Raw genomic sequence first — 17091 nt, 5'->3', positions numbered from 1 at the left:
GTCTACATATGTAGAGGTGGTTCAGCCTTACACAAAGTCCACCAGCCTCTCATGGGTGTCATGATGGCAGGAGGTCCTTCAGGCTCTGGACTGTGGAGGTCCCTGAGATACTTTGGGGAAAGTCTCCAGTTTGGGGGAGTTCTTTGTCCACAAAGCCTCTTTATCCAGAAGGAGGAAGCATTCGGTGGGGAAAGGAGGAAAGCAGAAGATAGATACAAGGAGAGAGAAAAGGGCGGGGCAAGAAAGGGTAAGACTACGGAAGGAGAGCCAAGAGAGAAACGTATGCTCCAAAGTGGTCACAGAGAGTGAAAGGAGACCCAAAGAAGAAGCTGCGCGGGTCTCAGATTTTTGGCCGGTCTTGGGTGAGAATTTTCTGCACAGCAGTCTCAGACTCACGTGTGCTGTGTGCACACGTACCCAGCCCCTGCGTTCTAGAAAGGGAGATCGCTCACAAAGGAACTCTATGTACCTGACCACGTGCTGCTGCCTTCGTAAGTGAAACGATTCCTACTGCAGTGCACCCTCCATTTCCCCTTATTAAACGTGAGGAAACCGACTCAGCAATAGGTCACATGCAGAGTAAGAGGCAGAGCAAAGGTATAAGCCTGCACTTGCACTTCTGCTCTTCCCAACTACTTGTATGGTCAGTTACTCAGTCGTGTCCAACGCTTTGCAATCCATGGACTGTAGCCCACCAGGCTCCTCTGTCCATGGAATTTCCCAGGCAAAAATACTGGAATTGAGTTGCCATTTCCTTCTCCAGAGGATCTTCCCGACCCAGGGATCGAACCCACGAACCATCGAACCGTTGAACTCTTATATCTCCTGCACTGGTGGGCACATTCTAACTAGCTTAATGACGGGTAATTGTTTTCACTGTGCTGTGAGATGTTGGTGGCAGCACCTTTTTCTGAGATTGGCTATGAGAATAAAAATGGACAAGGTCATTCATACACATGTATATATCCCCAAGGTCATGGTCTTGTCCATAGTAAGTGCTCAAGAAATGTTGCTTTATCTTCACTCCTTCATTAAGCAGTCAGAACGCAGGCAACCCGGTGTCTCTCAGTCAGTTGCCAAGCTGGGCTTGAGTCAAACCTTCGCACTTTGGGGGAAAAAGATTTTTGTAGGAGAAAACTTTAATTTTATGAAATAGGCTCTAAGAGACCTGGGAGATTGCTGAGAATCGAGTCCTCGGTTTCATTATATAGAAAAACAACAGAAGCCGCTGGGCAAGGCAGGGTAATCAATTACAGGTGACTGTCATCCAGGAGTCGTATTTATTGGGAAGCAGTCTAGGAGCACAGCAATATTGAAACACAGTGTGAGTTGCGTGTTCCTTAATGGCTCTGGCCCTCTAAATGCAGGCAGATGTGTGGAATATAGGCTTCTTTCAACTACATTATTCCACCTCCTGAGGGAATTTCAATTCGGCTCCACGAGCTCATCTGCATACCATGCAGGTCGTCGCTGGTACAAAGTGTGTCTTCGGAACGGACTGTGGTGAGACTTGGAATAAAGAATCAACTCCTGCTTAATGCAAAGGAAACACCAAAGCTAAGTAGAGGACTGTGCAAATTAACACCATCTGGGTTAATAAGGCCACTGTTGACAGAGTTTAGAATTGCTTCCGCAATTAAAGAGCCCAAGGAAATCTATATGTTTGTGTCTGCATGAGGACACACCAAATAGTAAGGAAGATTCTTGTTTCTCTAAAAATAAAAGCAGCGGGGCTTTACTTCCTACATTTAAAGGGAAGGGGGTGATGCGAGATAACCTGACCCATGCGATGCCCCAGCCAGCATCCCTGGCAGCAGTCTGTTTATGGAGGAGCCAGGTCACAGCACCGCCTTCCCAGGGGATTCAATCAAGCCTTGGCACATTCCTTGGCATAGAAGGAAAGCACTCTTTCTTTCCTCCAGAGTCCTGTGCCTTGCATTGAATAAACACTTGTTATCTTGTACTCCCTGAAGCTGCATTTTACGGAGTAGAAAGTTGAGGCACGGAAAAATCCAGAATCGTGGCCAGTGAGTGGCAGAGTTTGCATCAGATGTGCTTTGCTCCTCTGTCTCCAGGGAAGGTGCACGCAGGCTCTTGGTTGTGGAATCAGGCTTGGTGGCATCCTCTGTTCTGTATTGACTGGTGGCTCTTGCAGGGTGGCCAGCCTGGCCTCTGAGTATAGCATTGGGTGTCACATCACAGACATGCCTGGAACTCTCCTAGACTCCTCTCTCCTTGCTCATAGCAATATATCTATGACAACTCAGTTATTTGAGTTGACTTATTTAACTTTTGAAAATAAAGCAAGCATCAGGTCAGCAACTTGATAAGGAAGTGGAACCATGCTGCTAAAATGCCATCGGGGAATGTCCTTCCTTCACCGGTGAGGTTGGAAGTCGGGGGCTCTTAGGATCATCCTCCCTGGCCCCTTCTGAGTGCGTCAGCCTCAGTTCTTTAATGTCTGCGTTCCTTAGCATCTTCTCCAGTTGCGACGCGTCCTCATAGGGGGCTTACGTTCCTGGAAGCTTTTAGAAACCAGCTGTTTTTGCTTTTCTTTGTGGAGAGAAGTAGAAGAAACTGCAGTTCTTTCCTTGGTGACTCATCTTGATCTGTCTGTTCTGTCTATTCCTTCCTGCCTCACACCAGGAGTTCTGAAGTTGGGCTCTGCCCATGGGCTTCACAGACCCTCAGGAATTACAGGCACATTTGTATGTGTGCATGTTCACATGTTTCTGAAAGGAGTGTCTGTGGCTTTAATCAGATTCTCGGAGAGGTCTCATGACCGCCCAGAAAGTTATCTTGCATGGCTCTGTGATTTTCCCTTGAGGGAACAGATAGGGTCTTTTGGGTTTTGGGTCCTTTCTTCCTACTATTTCTCTCCATTTTATATTCTGTATTATATTCGATGTTTAGATTTCTCTAATGCAGTGTAATAAGTATGCTTGTTTGTTGCTGCCAACTTATTAATTTTGGACTCCAAAAATGTGGGAAAGTTTTTGTGGAGAGTAACTTATCTTTTTATCATTTTCCTAAAGTTGAGGTTGTATACTGGTTACCCATGGGTCAACTGTGACCTGCAAACAATGTTTTAAGGATGATTATAATTTTTCTTAATGGGGGCCAATCGTCAAAAATTGAGAACCTTTTCCATTAAAATTGGGCTTCCCCTGGTGGCTCAGTCAGTAAAACATCCACCTGCAATATGGAAGATCTGGGTTCGTTTCATGTGCTGGGAAGATCCCCTGGAGGTGGGCATGGCAACCCACTCCAGTATTCTTGCTTGGAATAGCAACAATCCATTAAAATTAAGGTTGTTGGCTTTTCGTACATTTGAGGGACCTACCAATGCTAGGTTCATATTCCCACATGAAAACACAAGCCAGCTGAGTTTGCCCTCCAGCTTGCCCATCTCTATCTCTCCCTGCTCTCTCCCTGATGCCAAGGTCACGGGAGTCATTTCTGACAGCAATGTATTTTTTTTTTTCTTACAGTAGAGAAATATTTCTCTGTACCTATGGCTTTCTCCTTCATTTCCATGCTTCTTCCTGTAGGCATTTAAACTTAGCTTCCCTGTTCTAAAATGTAGTGATGAGAATATGAGAAGAAAGGTTGAAAAGAGTGAATTTCTATGGGGAAAACTTGATTTCCAGCCCAGATCTCCAGCTTCCCTGAATGTTGGCTGCTAACAGCTCACAGACTCCACGTTCTCACTTCTACCACCTTGTTGGGAAAGTTACTGCCCTTCCAGACTAAGTTACCTCCCAACACACACATCCCCCTCAGCCCTCAGCCAATGACTGGTTAACCCAGGATTCAGAGATAACAGGGCCTTGGCTGAGCGGTGTTTGTCCAGAGTTCCCTGTGGGGTGAGGCTAATATGAAGCTCCCGCCAAGCTTCAGCTGCTGTCCCGCCCTTGCCATCTTTTGAGGGCACTCTCCTGAGAATTCCTGCTGTAGGCGTCTTCAGGAAATCCAACCTGATGAGGTGCTGTCTGTGGAGAGTTGCCGTAGGAGTGATGGTGAACCTGTGATTGACCAGGTGAAGTTTTGTGATGGGAAAAGTGAGAGCCTGAACTGAAACAATACTTTAAGATTCTTGAATTCCTTTACAAGAATAATTCCTCTTCCAGGGATGGCAAATGCATTTTGCCCCTCATCCCAATACTGTTAGATGGATGTTGCCTACTTAGGGTACTTTATTGGAGATTTGACAGGGAGGCTCAAGGGGACAGAGTCAGTCAGTTCAGTTGCTCAGTCATGCCTGATTCTTTGAGACCCTATGGACTACAGCACACCAGGTTTCTCTGTCCATCACCAACTCCCAGAGCTTGCTCAAACTCATGTCCATTGAGTCGGTGATGCCATCCAACCATCTCATCCTCTGTCATCCCCTTCTGCTCCTGCCTTAAATCTTTCCCAGCATCAGGGTCTTTTGCAGTGAGTCAGTCCTTCGTGTCAGGTGGCCAAAGTATTGGAGTTTCAGCTTCAGCATGAGTCCTTCCAATGAATATTCAGGACTGATTTCCATTAGGATGGACTTGTTTGATCTTCTTTCAGTCCCAGGGACTCTAAAGAGTCTTCTAAAATACCACAGTTCAAAAGCATCAATTCTTCAACACTCAGCTTTCTTTGTAGTCCAACTCTCACATCCATACATGACTACTGGAAAAACCATAGCTTTGACTAGACAGACCTTTGTAGGCAAAGTAATGTCTCTGCTTTTTAATGCGCTGTCTAGGTTGGTCATAGCTTTTCTTCCAAAGAGCAAGCGTCTTTTAATTTCATGGCTGTGGTTACCATCTGCAGTGATTTTGGAGCCCCCCAAAATAAAGTCTCTCACTATTTCCATTGTTTCCCCATTTTTGCCATGAAGTGATGGGACCAGATGCCATGATCTTAGGTTTCTGAATGTTGAGCTTTCAGCCAACTTTTTCACTCTCCTTTCAGTTTCATTGAGTCTCCTTAGTTCTTCACTTTCTGCCATAAGGGTGGTGTCATCTGCATGTCTGAGGTTATTGATATTTCTCCCAGCAATCTTGATTCCAGCTTGTGCTTCATCCAGCCTGGCATTTCGCATCATGTACTCTGAATGTAAGTTAAATAAGCAGGGTGACAATATACAGCCTTGACATACTCCTTTCCCGATTTGGAACCAGTCTGTTGTTCCATGTCTAGTTCTAACTGTTGCTTCCTGCATACAGATTTCTCAAAAGGCAGGTCAGGTGGTCTGATATTCCCATCTCTTTGAGAATTTTCCATAGTTTGTTGTGATCCATACAATCAAAGGCCTTGGCAAAGTCAATAAAGCAGAAATAGATGTTTTTCTGGAACTCTCTTGCTTTTTTGATGATCCAGCGGATGTTGGCAATTTGATCTCTGGTTCCTCTGCCTTTTCTAAAACCAGCTTGAACATCTGGAAGTTCACAGTTCACGTTCTGTTGAAGCCTGGCTTGGAGAATTTTGAGCATTACTTTACTAGCATGTGAGATGAGTGCAATTGTGAGGTAGTTTGAGCATTCTTTGGCATTGCCTTTCTTTGGGATCAGAATGAAAACTGACCTTTTCCAGTCCTGTGGCCACTGCTGAGTTTTCCAAATTTGCTGGCATCTTGAGTGTAGCACTTTCACAGCATCATCTTTTAGGATTTGAAATAGCTCCACTGGAATTCCATCACCTCCACTAGCTTTGTTCATAGTGGTGCTTCCGAAGGCCCACTTGACTTTGCATTCCAGGATATGTGGCTCTAGGTGAGTGATCACACCATCGTGATTATCTGAAGATTTTTTTTTGTATAGTTCTTCTGTGTGTTCTTGACACCTCTTGTTAATATCTTCTGCTTCTGTTAGGTCCACACCATTTCTGTCATTTATTGTGCCCATCTTTGCATGAAATATTCCCCTGGTATCTCTAATTTTCTTGAAGCGATCTCTACTCTTTCCCATTCTATTGTTTTCCTCTATTTGTTTGGGTTGATCTGAAGAAGGCTTTGTTATCTCTTCTTGCTATTCTTTGGAACTCTGCATTCAAATGGGTATATCTTTTCTTTTCTCTTTTGCCTTTAGCTTCTCTTCTTTTCTCAGCCAATTCATAAGCCCTCCTCATGCTACTGGAGAAGGCACTGGCACCCCACTCCAGTGTTCTTGCCTGGAAAATCCCATGGAGGGAGGAGCCTGGTCAGCTGCTGTCTATGGGGTTGCTAAGAGTTGGACATGACTGAAGCAACAGCAGTAGCGGCAGCCTCATGCTACACATGAAAGAAGATAAGGTCTGTTGGAGGTCAGGATGTTGGAGGGGGTGGCTTGCACCATTCCTATCCCACTCTTTTCTTCAGGGCTCAGCCTGGGTGTCCTTCTAGAAAGCCTCCCAGGACCTATGAGTAGGTGCCTTTCTCTGAGCTTCTTCAGCAAATTGTGATGACTATATCGCCACATTTCCCAAATTGCTTTTTAATAGTTATTGAGAAGCAATGGATCTCCATATTTAATTTGTGCAACCTGATAAGTTTCAACAGATGAATAACCTGTAAAACCATCTCCACCATTATGTTTAGCAATATATCCTAATCACTCTGCAGCCTTTCGGCTAAGATCAAGTGTGACAATATACTCACTCCTTCCTTAAATGTCCTTACACTCTTGGCGATCCCTCCTGGCAGTTCCTCCCCACCCCTCTCCTACTCCCGCCCTCCCCAAGCAAACACTGATCTGCTTTCTGTCACTGAAGACCAGATGGATTTTTTGAGAGTTTTATATAAATAAAATCATTTGCTATGGGTTACTGTTGTTTATAATAATTTGGCTTTTTCTTTTAGTTTGAAACCTGTATTTCCCATTTTGAAGTCAGTTTGTCCAGATAAGATTGCCAGCAAGGATCATGTGGCAGGCCAGGGTGTGCTGCCTGGGAGCTTAACTTCTCTGATTCTGTCCCAGAGTTGTTCTAGTCCCTTCTTATGTGTCTCGGATCTCCCAGTGGAGTATAAGACTTCTGCTCAACATAATTAGTTTGAGGTTCATCAATGTCGTCTGTATTAATGTTTTATTACTTTTTATTGCTGAGTATTCCATTGTATGAATATGTCACAATTTGTTTATCCATTCGCCTGTTAATGACCACTTGTAGTATTTATATTCTAAGTAAAGCTGCTGTGAACATTCATGTACAAATTAGAAGAATGGTAAGGCAATCCATAGATGAGGAGAAGACAGTTGCAATGCATGTATCTGAGAGAGGACTTTTATCCAGACTATGTAAAGACCCCTTTAAAACTCAGTAGTAGGAAAATAAACCAATAAAGAAATGAGAAAAGTATTTGAACAGAATAAGATATGAAAATGATAAATAAGTCCATTAAAAAGCATGTGAGAAGATGCTTAGCATCATTGGTCATTAGAGGAAGTTTAAATCAAAGCGAGATATCACTGCACAGTGATTAGAAAACCATTTGTATGTTTCTTAAAAAGTTACACCCACATCTACCATATAATTCAGCTCTGCTACTCATATGTACCCAGACTGAATTTTGATTTCTAATTATTTGACTTTTTCTTTCACTAGAACGTAAGTGTAAACACTTTTTAAGATTGGGAACTTTTTTTTTAATCTTATTTTGTCTTTTTATTTAATGTGTGTATTCCTAGAATCAAGTATCCTGCCTGGAGTCTGGTAGTTACTCATTAAATGTAATCCTGTGAAGCCTATGTTGTCCTGATTGAAAGGTGGGCAATGAATAATATTCCAGAATTTGAGTGTGGCTGGGGACGATTATCATTTTAAAAAACAAAAGGGATCATATGGTAGCTCTCAATGAATTTCTTTGCAAAGCAGAAACAGAGTCACAGATTAGAGATCAAACATACGGACCCCAAGGCGGGAGGTGGGGGTGGGATGAATTGGGAGATTGGGATTGACATATATACTATTGATACTATGTCTAAAATAGGTAAGTAATGAGAACCTCCTGTGTAGGGAACTCTACTTAATGCACTGTGGTAACCTGAATGGGAGGGAAATCCAAAATAGAGAGGCTGTATGTATGCCTATAGCTGATTCATTCTGTGGTACAGTAGAGACTAATACAACACTGTAAAACGACTATACTCCATGATTTCCTTTGCATTTCTAGCAAGAGATTTTCCAGGATCGCCTTGCCATGGCTACAGCCGCTGCTTATGGAGACACTTCCCAAATCATAATAAACACCTGTAGGCTCCTCACCTCCTCGGTGACACTTACCTATCTGCTTTCATAGTTATTAATGTGTATGAGACGGTTAAGTTGTTTAAGGGTAGAATTCAGTTCTGATATATTTTTATGCCCCTCACAGCGTCTCATTTAGCAATTTCTACATACATTTGCTCAACTAAATATGGTGATTGGATGAATTAAATACAGCTTGACATCCTGAGCATGCTTTTTTACTCTCAGGAAATATGGGAGCTATTTACAAAATAGACAATTATTCTGTCCTTATTTAAGTACTGGTGCTATCTCTAAGACTGGATTTAGAAAGTGTTAAAGCAAAATCCAGAAGTGATTTTCCCTGGTATAAATGTTATTTATGCCTATCACTGAACATGTAGAAAATATGGAAAATGCAGTGTTAGTGGAAAAGTAAATGTTGTGCATGTCTTTTTGGAGGAGAGTCTGGCAACCTACCAGATGTTTTGACATTTGTCTTTGGCTGCTCTGGGTCTTTGTCGTGTGTTGGCTTTCTCTAGTTGCTGTGAGCGGGCTGCCCTTCCTTGCAGTACACGGCCTTCTCATTGTGGTGGCTTGTCCTGTTGCAGAGCATGGGCTGTGGAGTGCTCGGGCTTCAGTAGTTGGGGCTCCTGGGCTCTGGAGCACAGGCTCTAGAGTTGTGGCACACGGGCTTAGTTTTTCCTCGTGGCATGTGGAATCATCTCAGACCAGGGATCGAACCTGTGGCCCCTGCACTGTCAGGCTTAGTCTTTATCCCTGGACCACCAGGGAAGATCCCCCAATTTTTAACTTATTTCAGTTTTTTATCTGGTATGTCTATTTTAAGAAAATTATCCTGGCCTTCCATGCTTTCTCCTATGTAGTTTTTAGTGGTGATGGGACGTGGTTTTGTACCCACATTTTGTCATTTGACACAAGATTATTATGAAACAATAATGTCTTTGTGTTGTTTCAGAGTCTTTTACATACCATTCTTAATGCCTGCATGACTGTTTATCATGAGATGGTACCAACAGTTTTCCTCTTGTTAGCCATTTGGTTTCTTTGCTGGGATGGGAGTAACTTATAAATACTCTGCGACAGATATCTTTAGAATAAAGCTTTTCCTATGTATCAGGTTCTTTCCTTATTTATGCATATCATTTAATTGTTCTTTGGAAAGCTTTCCAAAAGGCATGTGCCATTAATTGTACCCCTAGAAATGCATGAGTATTTTAAAGGAAATTTTAATTGCTTTCAGAAATTCACTTGATTCTGAGTCAAGTACTTGGCTGTAAGGAAGGACAGGCCAGGATTGATGGCTGTTTATTCAGTCCCTGACACCAACTACAGAGCATCTTCCTGCTATGTGCGTTTTATTTTCACTATTTGCTTATTAAATAAAGCAGAAGTTTAAATATAGCAGAAGACTAATGATTCTTTGCCACAGTTGATGTTCCATCAGTTACAAGCACTGATGAAGGATCAAAAGAATCTTGCAGTTCTGTGCTCTAATTTTTGCATCAAAGCCTTCATTTGGCACTCAAACATCCTTAATGATATGAAAGTATGGCAAGCAGTATCCTGATTAATTTATTTTCTCTGGTCTACACATTCTCACTGCTTTCAAATAGCTACCAGAATCTCCTGAAAAGTGAAATTGAAGGGATTTAATGATCATCTTGCAGATAAACAAAACCGCCAAATTTCTAATCTAAGGTTTGCCTTCGTCCAAGTAACAAGGCTTTTCAGCGTTATGGAGAGAGAGGTACAACTCTAATCAGGGTAGAAGAAATGGCAACCATCAATATGGTATGGGCTTTGAATTGTGAATAGGAGAAAAAGGAATAATAAGAAATGTAATAAGAGAAAGTGAATATGAAGCTCTCATCTTTCTTTTTGAGCATACTGTTGGCTCTTAGATTTGTGAAGGGATTTATATTTACTTTGTTTTCACTGGAGATACTTATTTTTATCTTTGTATTTCTATGTATGTGGGTATGCCTATCTATCTATCTATCCATTTATAAATAGCAGTGCTAGGTATCAAATGATTGCCTCTCTACTCCAAGTCTGCTTCTGTTTGTGAGTTGTGATTTGGGGTGAACACTGCAGACACTTGACCTTTGAGAGCACATTCAATATTTTTCAGTCGCTAAGTCATATCCAACTCTTTGTGACTCCATGGACTGCAGCGTGCCAGGCTCCTCTGTCCTCCACCATCTCCAGGAATTTGCTCAAATTCATGTGTACTGAGTTGGTGATAGTATCTAACCATCCTCTCCTCTGCCACCCCCTTCTCCTTTCACCCTCAATCTCTCCCAGCATCAGGGTCTTTTCCAGTGAGTCGGCTCTTTGCATCAAGTGGTCAAAGTATTGGAGCTTCAGCTTCAGCATCAATTCTTCCAATGAATATTCAGCTTTGATTCCTTTAGGATTGACTGGTTTGATCTCCTTGCTGTCCAAGGGACTCTCAAGAATTTTCTCCAGCACCACAGTTTGAAAGCATCACTTTTTCAGTGTTCAGCCTTCTTTATGGTCTAACTCTCACATCTTTGTGTGACTACTATAAAAACCACAGCTTTGTCTATATGGACTTTTGTCGGCAAAGTGATGTGTCTGCTTTTTATACTGTCTAGATTTGCCATACCTTTCCTTCCAAGGAGCCAAGTGTCTTTTAATTTCATGGCTGCAGTCACAGTCTGCAGTGATTTTGGAGCCCAAGAAAAGACAATCTGTCATGGCTCCCACTTTTTGCCCTTCTATTTGCCATGAAGTAATGGGACCAGATGCCACGATCTTCATTTTCTAATGTTGCTTTACTGTCAGGTTTTGTCAATAGAAGGGGCTAGAGAGACACTGCGGCAGAGCAAAGAACAAAGCTTTTCCTCTGCACTTTTCTCTTCTTCCTTCAGCTGACCAGTTGCTTGTGGTGAGTGGGTGGCCCAGTGGCTTTTCATTTCCAGTTAGATTCTCCAGCACTTGGTAGAAATCTTCGTGCAGACCAGTTACAATCTATCGGCACTCCCTTGGGTACCTTCCAGTGGACCAGCTGCACCCCTTGGCACCTCAGTTGAACCTCACCAACACCCCACCACATGACTCCAGCAGCTCAGCTCTGGCCCACCGCACCCCTTGAATTTAAGAATTTTTTGGTATAAATTATTTTTTTTCTGTTCAAATTCCTGATGTGATGTCTTGTTCCTGACTGGACCTTGACTGATTCTGTAACACAGTTACTGAGCTCCTGTTATGTACCAGACTCTATGTTGACAGGGTTCCTGCCCTCAGTGCCCCTACAGTTTCCATGATGAACAAGTCAGGTGTTAGGCTTGGCAGGGAAACCTGTTTTAGGATGAAATGCATGGCGTGGGGTCAACGTGTTTACAAGGAAGTGACACTTCAACCCAAACTAAAAACCAATAGAAAGTGGCCAGACGAACAGGCAGGGGATGCCTGTCCCAGCAAAGGAACTTGACGCTTGTCCTAGACCAGTGTAAGAACTGAATGGCGGTTACAAGACCTACCCCTTGGGAAGCACACTGCTGAGGGGCTGGGGGAAGAGGCCGAGATAGACATGGAGGCCGGGTGTCTGGGAGCAACCACAGATGACCACGTTTGAGATTCTAAACTTGACTCAGTAGCCATGAAGGTTGTTGAATCATAATTTTTTTAAAATAAATTTTAAATTTTTTAAAGATTTTTTTATGTGGACCATTTTTTAATGCCTGTATTAAATTGGTTACAATATTGCTGCTGCTTCTTTTTTTGGTTTTTAATATTTTGATTTCTTGGCTGTAAAGTGTGTGGGATCTTAGTTACCCAACCGGGAAACCGACGTGCACCCCTGCATTGTAAGGCGGTCTTAATCTCTGGACTTTATATCAGGGAAGTCCCTGGATCATAATTTAGAGTGGTGGTTCTCAGTTGAAACATGTACTGTACTTAAAATCTGGGCTGACCCCAGACCAATTAAATTAGTCTCTCTAGGAGTCTGGGGTATAAGAGGTATCAGTAAATTTAAAGTTTAAATTTCTTCAAGTGATTTCATAGTACAGGCAAGGCTGAGAGTCAGTGATCTTGAGTAACCAAAAAAAAAAAAAAAAGACGGTAATGAGGATTAAATTACCAATTGAAGGACAAAGCCCATTTGTTGGTGAAAGTTTTCTAGTCTAAAGATTAAAGTAATCTATAATTCTGCTTCATTATGTCAAAGTCATTTAGAATTCCAGAGGCACTGATTTTGGCATTGTTTCTAAATAGAAAGTGGTTACAGGGGGCAAATATTTTTGATGTAAATTTCCTCTGATACTCAAGGCAAGGGTGATATCACTGTGGAATTAGGCAAATATTTAAAATGAAGAAAATTAATGCAGCATGGAATTTGCTAGTGAATTTTGCTTTAGTTTTTTTTTTTTTTAAGTCTTCAGATGGTTAAACAAATATTTACTAAGTGAGTGAAAGAGTGAATGAATGACCTCTCTGTGATTTGATTTTAATTAAACAAAAAGAAGCGTATCTGCCACCTCTTGACTAAAATTAATTAAACATCAGTTTCTCATCGGAGAGTAACCTCAAGATAAAACCAGCTCTCAGAGCCATGTTTGACTAACTTAGGAAAATCTATATTTAGCAGGTGGGTGAGGACTACCGGTACCTTTGATTTCGTTTTTTTTCCAGGCACTAAAAACTCAAGTCAGTTTCAAAAGAATCTTAAGCACTTTGTTCGGCTGTATCACCGCTTCTGTTGCTTTCTGACCTGCTGTGCTGACCTCCAAACCATGCTGTTTACCTTACTTGAGAGGCTGAATCAGATGTACCACCTCCAGAGACTACACAGGTTAAAGAAAATAAAAATCATTAGGTTTTGCATTACAGAAGCATTATAGGGAGCGGGGACTGAATTCATAATGTAGCCACTGCCGATCAGCTAATCTCTTTCAGTGGGACACGGTTCTTGTCGTCTGATCATGTGGGCTGACGGTGGACCCACATGTGGCTCTCAACAGAGAAGAAATCAATTGGTTATCAGGGGTAGTCTAGTCAATCCATAAGGTAGCTGAAACATGAAAATTAATGTTATTAAAATTCCCTTTGAATCGTATATCCCCTTCTGGGGTACTTATTTTCCTATCTATCTTTTGACCCTCTATTTTAGAAGATGCTGTTGTACATTTTTCTGTAGTACTGGGTTGCATGCTTGCAAATAAACCTCCATGAGTGTAAACCCCACTGAGATTATAGTACCAAGCTCATTATAGAATACTTCCCTTTTATGCACCTGCCTAGTGAGGAACTAGGGTCAGACCTGGGCTGTGCAGTTAGTGCTTTTGGAATTACATTGGATAGTGGCTTGGGTTTGTAAGTCATTCCATAAAGAAAACATGTGACTGAATCCATGGTTATTGTAAAATATTATAATATGCTGTAAAGTAAAAGACCACATCATTCCCTGGGGTTTCACTGTACGGTATTTTGTACTCACTCAGCTCCCTCATGCATATTCCAGCTCTAAATTGCTGTGATACAGGAAACTATGTGTAATGGGATCTGAATTAGGAAAAAGTAGCAAACAAATATGTTCTCAGCATTATGTGTGAGTGGTATGTATGATGTATCATAATGTACAAATGGTGCCTGAAGACTCAAGAACAATTCTTAGTGGAACATAAAAGTAAGTGGAGACTGTTATCTTAATGACTGAGAGAATTAGGAAATCTCCTAGTTGCTCAGAGGCTCAATAAGACCCATCATTAGGGTTCCACTGATAATTACAACTATTTATATATTATTGGCTATGCATGCATGCTCAGTTGTGTCCAACTCTTTGTGATCCCATGGACTGTAGCCCACCAGGCTCATCTGTCCATGGAATTTCCCAGGCAAAAATCCTGGGGTGGGTTGCCATTTTCTATTCCAGGGGATCTTCCTGACCCAGGGATGGAACCCATGTCTCCTGTGTCTCCTGCATTGGCAGGCAAATTCTTTACCGCTGAGCCATCTGTACTGACCTCCATTTTGCTTCTGGAAATACAATGCTGGATTCTTCATTAGTCAACTCATCACTTACATCTCTCATTAATAGTCCTATTGAAAATATTACCCAGCCATAAAGAGGAATGCATTTGAGTCAGTTCTAATGAGGTGGATGAACCTAGAGCCTATAATACAGAGTGAAGTAAATCAGAAAGAGAAAGACAAATATTGTATATTAACACATATATATGAAATCTAGAAAGATGGTGTCCATGATCCTATTTGCAGGGCAGCAAAGGAGACACAGACGTAAGAACAGACTGGGTCACGGTGAGGGAGGGAGAGGATGGGATGACTTGAGAAAGTAGTATTGAAACATATACATCACCAACATGTAAAGTGGCTGCTGCTGCTGCTGCTTACTTGCTTAGTAGTGTCTGACTCTGTGCAACCCTATGGACTCCAGCCCCATCAGGCTCCTCTGTGCATGGGATTCTCCAGGCAAGAGTACTGGAGTGAGTTTCCATGCCCTCCTCCAGGGGATCTTCTGACCCAGGGATCAAACCCAGGTCTCCTGCAACGCAGACAGATTCTTTACTGCTGAGCCACCAGGGAAGCCCATGTAAAGTGGATAGCTGGTGGCAATTTGTTGTATGCTTCAGGGAACCCCAAACCTATGCTCTGAGACAGCCTAGACGGGTGGGATGGGGAGGGAGGTAGGAGGGAGATTTAAGAGGGAGGGGACATGTGTATGCCTTTGGCTAATTCATGTTGATGTATGGCAGAATCCAGTACAATATTGTAAAGCAATTATCCTCCAATGAAAAATAAAATTTTAAAAATAGTCCCAAGGGAGGTAGAGGAAGGAGAATTGGGATGTATAGGCTCTAGCTTTTAGGCTTAACCATTGAATAACTGTGCGGCCTTTGGAAATTCCTTTGCCTTTTGGTAGGAGATAGAGATTTGGAGGGGATTCTAAACTTTTTAGCCAACACAAAGGAATCTTTGCTGGCAGAGCCTCTTGTAGATTCAGCTTCCTTTCCTTGCAGGCACTTTCCCTTCTTTAAAGAAAGAGCCAGATCATTATTTATGATATAACCTTTTCTTTTGCTGGGCAGCTCCAAAGATTTAACAGATTTTATTTACATTGAGCTAAAATCTGTTCATATATAACATCCATCTCTTGATGCTAGTTCTTTGAAAGGTGGGTTTTGGCACATAGAAAACACATGCAAATGTTAGTCATAATCATGGTAACTATTATTAATAATCCCATGTTACATCACCACCTTTTGGGGGGAAAAAACTCTTTGAAAAGCTAATATAGCGGTAGAAGGAACCAATGTTTGGAGTTAGAAGACTTCAGCGTGAATTCTACCTTCTAATGAAATGATTAGAAGGTAGAAGTATAAATTCTACCTTCTAATTATTCATTAGAATTGATTAATCTATTATTTATGAGACTCAATTTTCTTATATCTACCACGAGGAGAATTTCTAGCTCATAAGATATTATCTGTATAATGCTATGACTGACTTTTTATATTTTTTCAGATTTTGTTTTCTTCTATTTTTGTGATGACAATCGTCTCATTCCTTATAAGTCCCTCCCTCCTTCAGTTTCAAGACCCATGAGATGTGTTCTGAAATGGCAGACCCACGGTAGCCCATGCCCTTCTTTCTGTCTCTTCTCCCCTTCTGCTGCTGCTGCTGCTAAGTCACTTCAGTCGTGTCCGACTCTGTGCGACCCCATAGACGGCAGCCCACTAGGCTCCTCTGTCCCTGGGATTCTCCAGGCAAGAGTACTGGAATGGGTTGCCATTTCCTTCTCCAATGCATGAAAGAGAAAAGTGAAAGTGAAGACGCGCAGTCGTGCCCGACTCTTAGCGACCCCATGGACTGCAGCCCACCAGGCTCCTCTGTCCATGGGATTTTCCAGGCAAGAGTACTGGAGTGGGGTGCCATCGCCTTCTCCGCCCCTTCTGCTAGCACCTATTATACCATGTTGATGTCTGCTTCCACCACTGTCTATGAGCTCACTGAGAGAAAACTTTACATCACTGCTTCTTTTAATCAAACTGAATTGGTTTACCTATATGTGCCGTGCTGTGCTGTCGCTTCATCTGCGTCCGACTCTTTGCAATGGCCATAGCCCGCCAGGCTCCTCTGTGCATGGGATTCTCCAGACAAGAATACTGGAGTGGGTTGCTGTGCCCTCCTCCGGGGGATCTTCCTGACCTAGGGATCGAACCCACATCTCTTGTGTCTCCTGCACTGGCAGGCGGGTTCTTTACCACTAGTGCCATCCCTGGGAAGCCCTCGTTTACCTATAAGGAGGATTAATGTGAAGATCACATGTTCTATTACAAGTGAAAATAATTTTGAACAGATGCTGTGTCAGGTGAAATTGAGGCTGAATTGTTGCTATTGGTTCCCTGTTAAAGAAAAAGCACTCTCTTAGCATCTAGAAATACCATGATGTACTGTATTTTACACCTAGAGTTAACATAATATTCAGTGTCAACTATGCTTCAGTAAAAAAGAAAAAGAAAAAAAAAAAACCATGATGACATAGTGAAGAGTAGAAGCATGTTATTTTCAGCTGATCTAAGATGGTTTCATAAACTTTCGTGTTTCTGAACCTAACTGATGACTGACTTTGTAAAACACCCATAATTTTACTACTTCTTCCTTTCCATCCTACAGATTATTTCTTTTTTTAAATATAAATTTATTTATTTTAATTGGAGGCTAATTACTTTACAATATTGTATTGGTTTTGCCATACATCATCATGAATCTGCCACGGGTGTACACGTGCTCCCCATCCTGAACCCCTCTCCCTCCACCCTCCCCGTACCATCCTTTTGGGTCATCCCAGTGCACCAGCCTCAAGCATCCAGTATCATGCATTGAACCTGGACTGGTGATTCATTT

This window comes from Bos indicus x Bos taurus, chromosome 8 (genome assembly GCF_003369695.1).
Source record: "Bos indicus x Bos taurus breed Angus x Brahman F1 hybrid chromosome 8, Bos_hybrid_MaternalHap_v2.0, whole genome shotgun sequence".
NCBI classification, from domain to species: Eukaryota; Metazoa; Chordata; class Mammalia; order Artiodactyla; family Bovidae; genus Bos; species Bos indicus x Bos taurus.
This window is presented reverse-complemented; position numbering follows the sequence as displayed.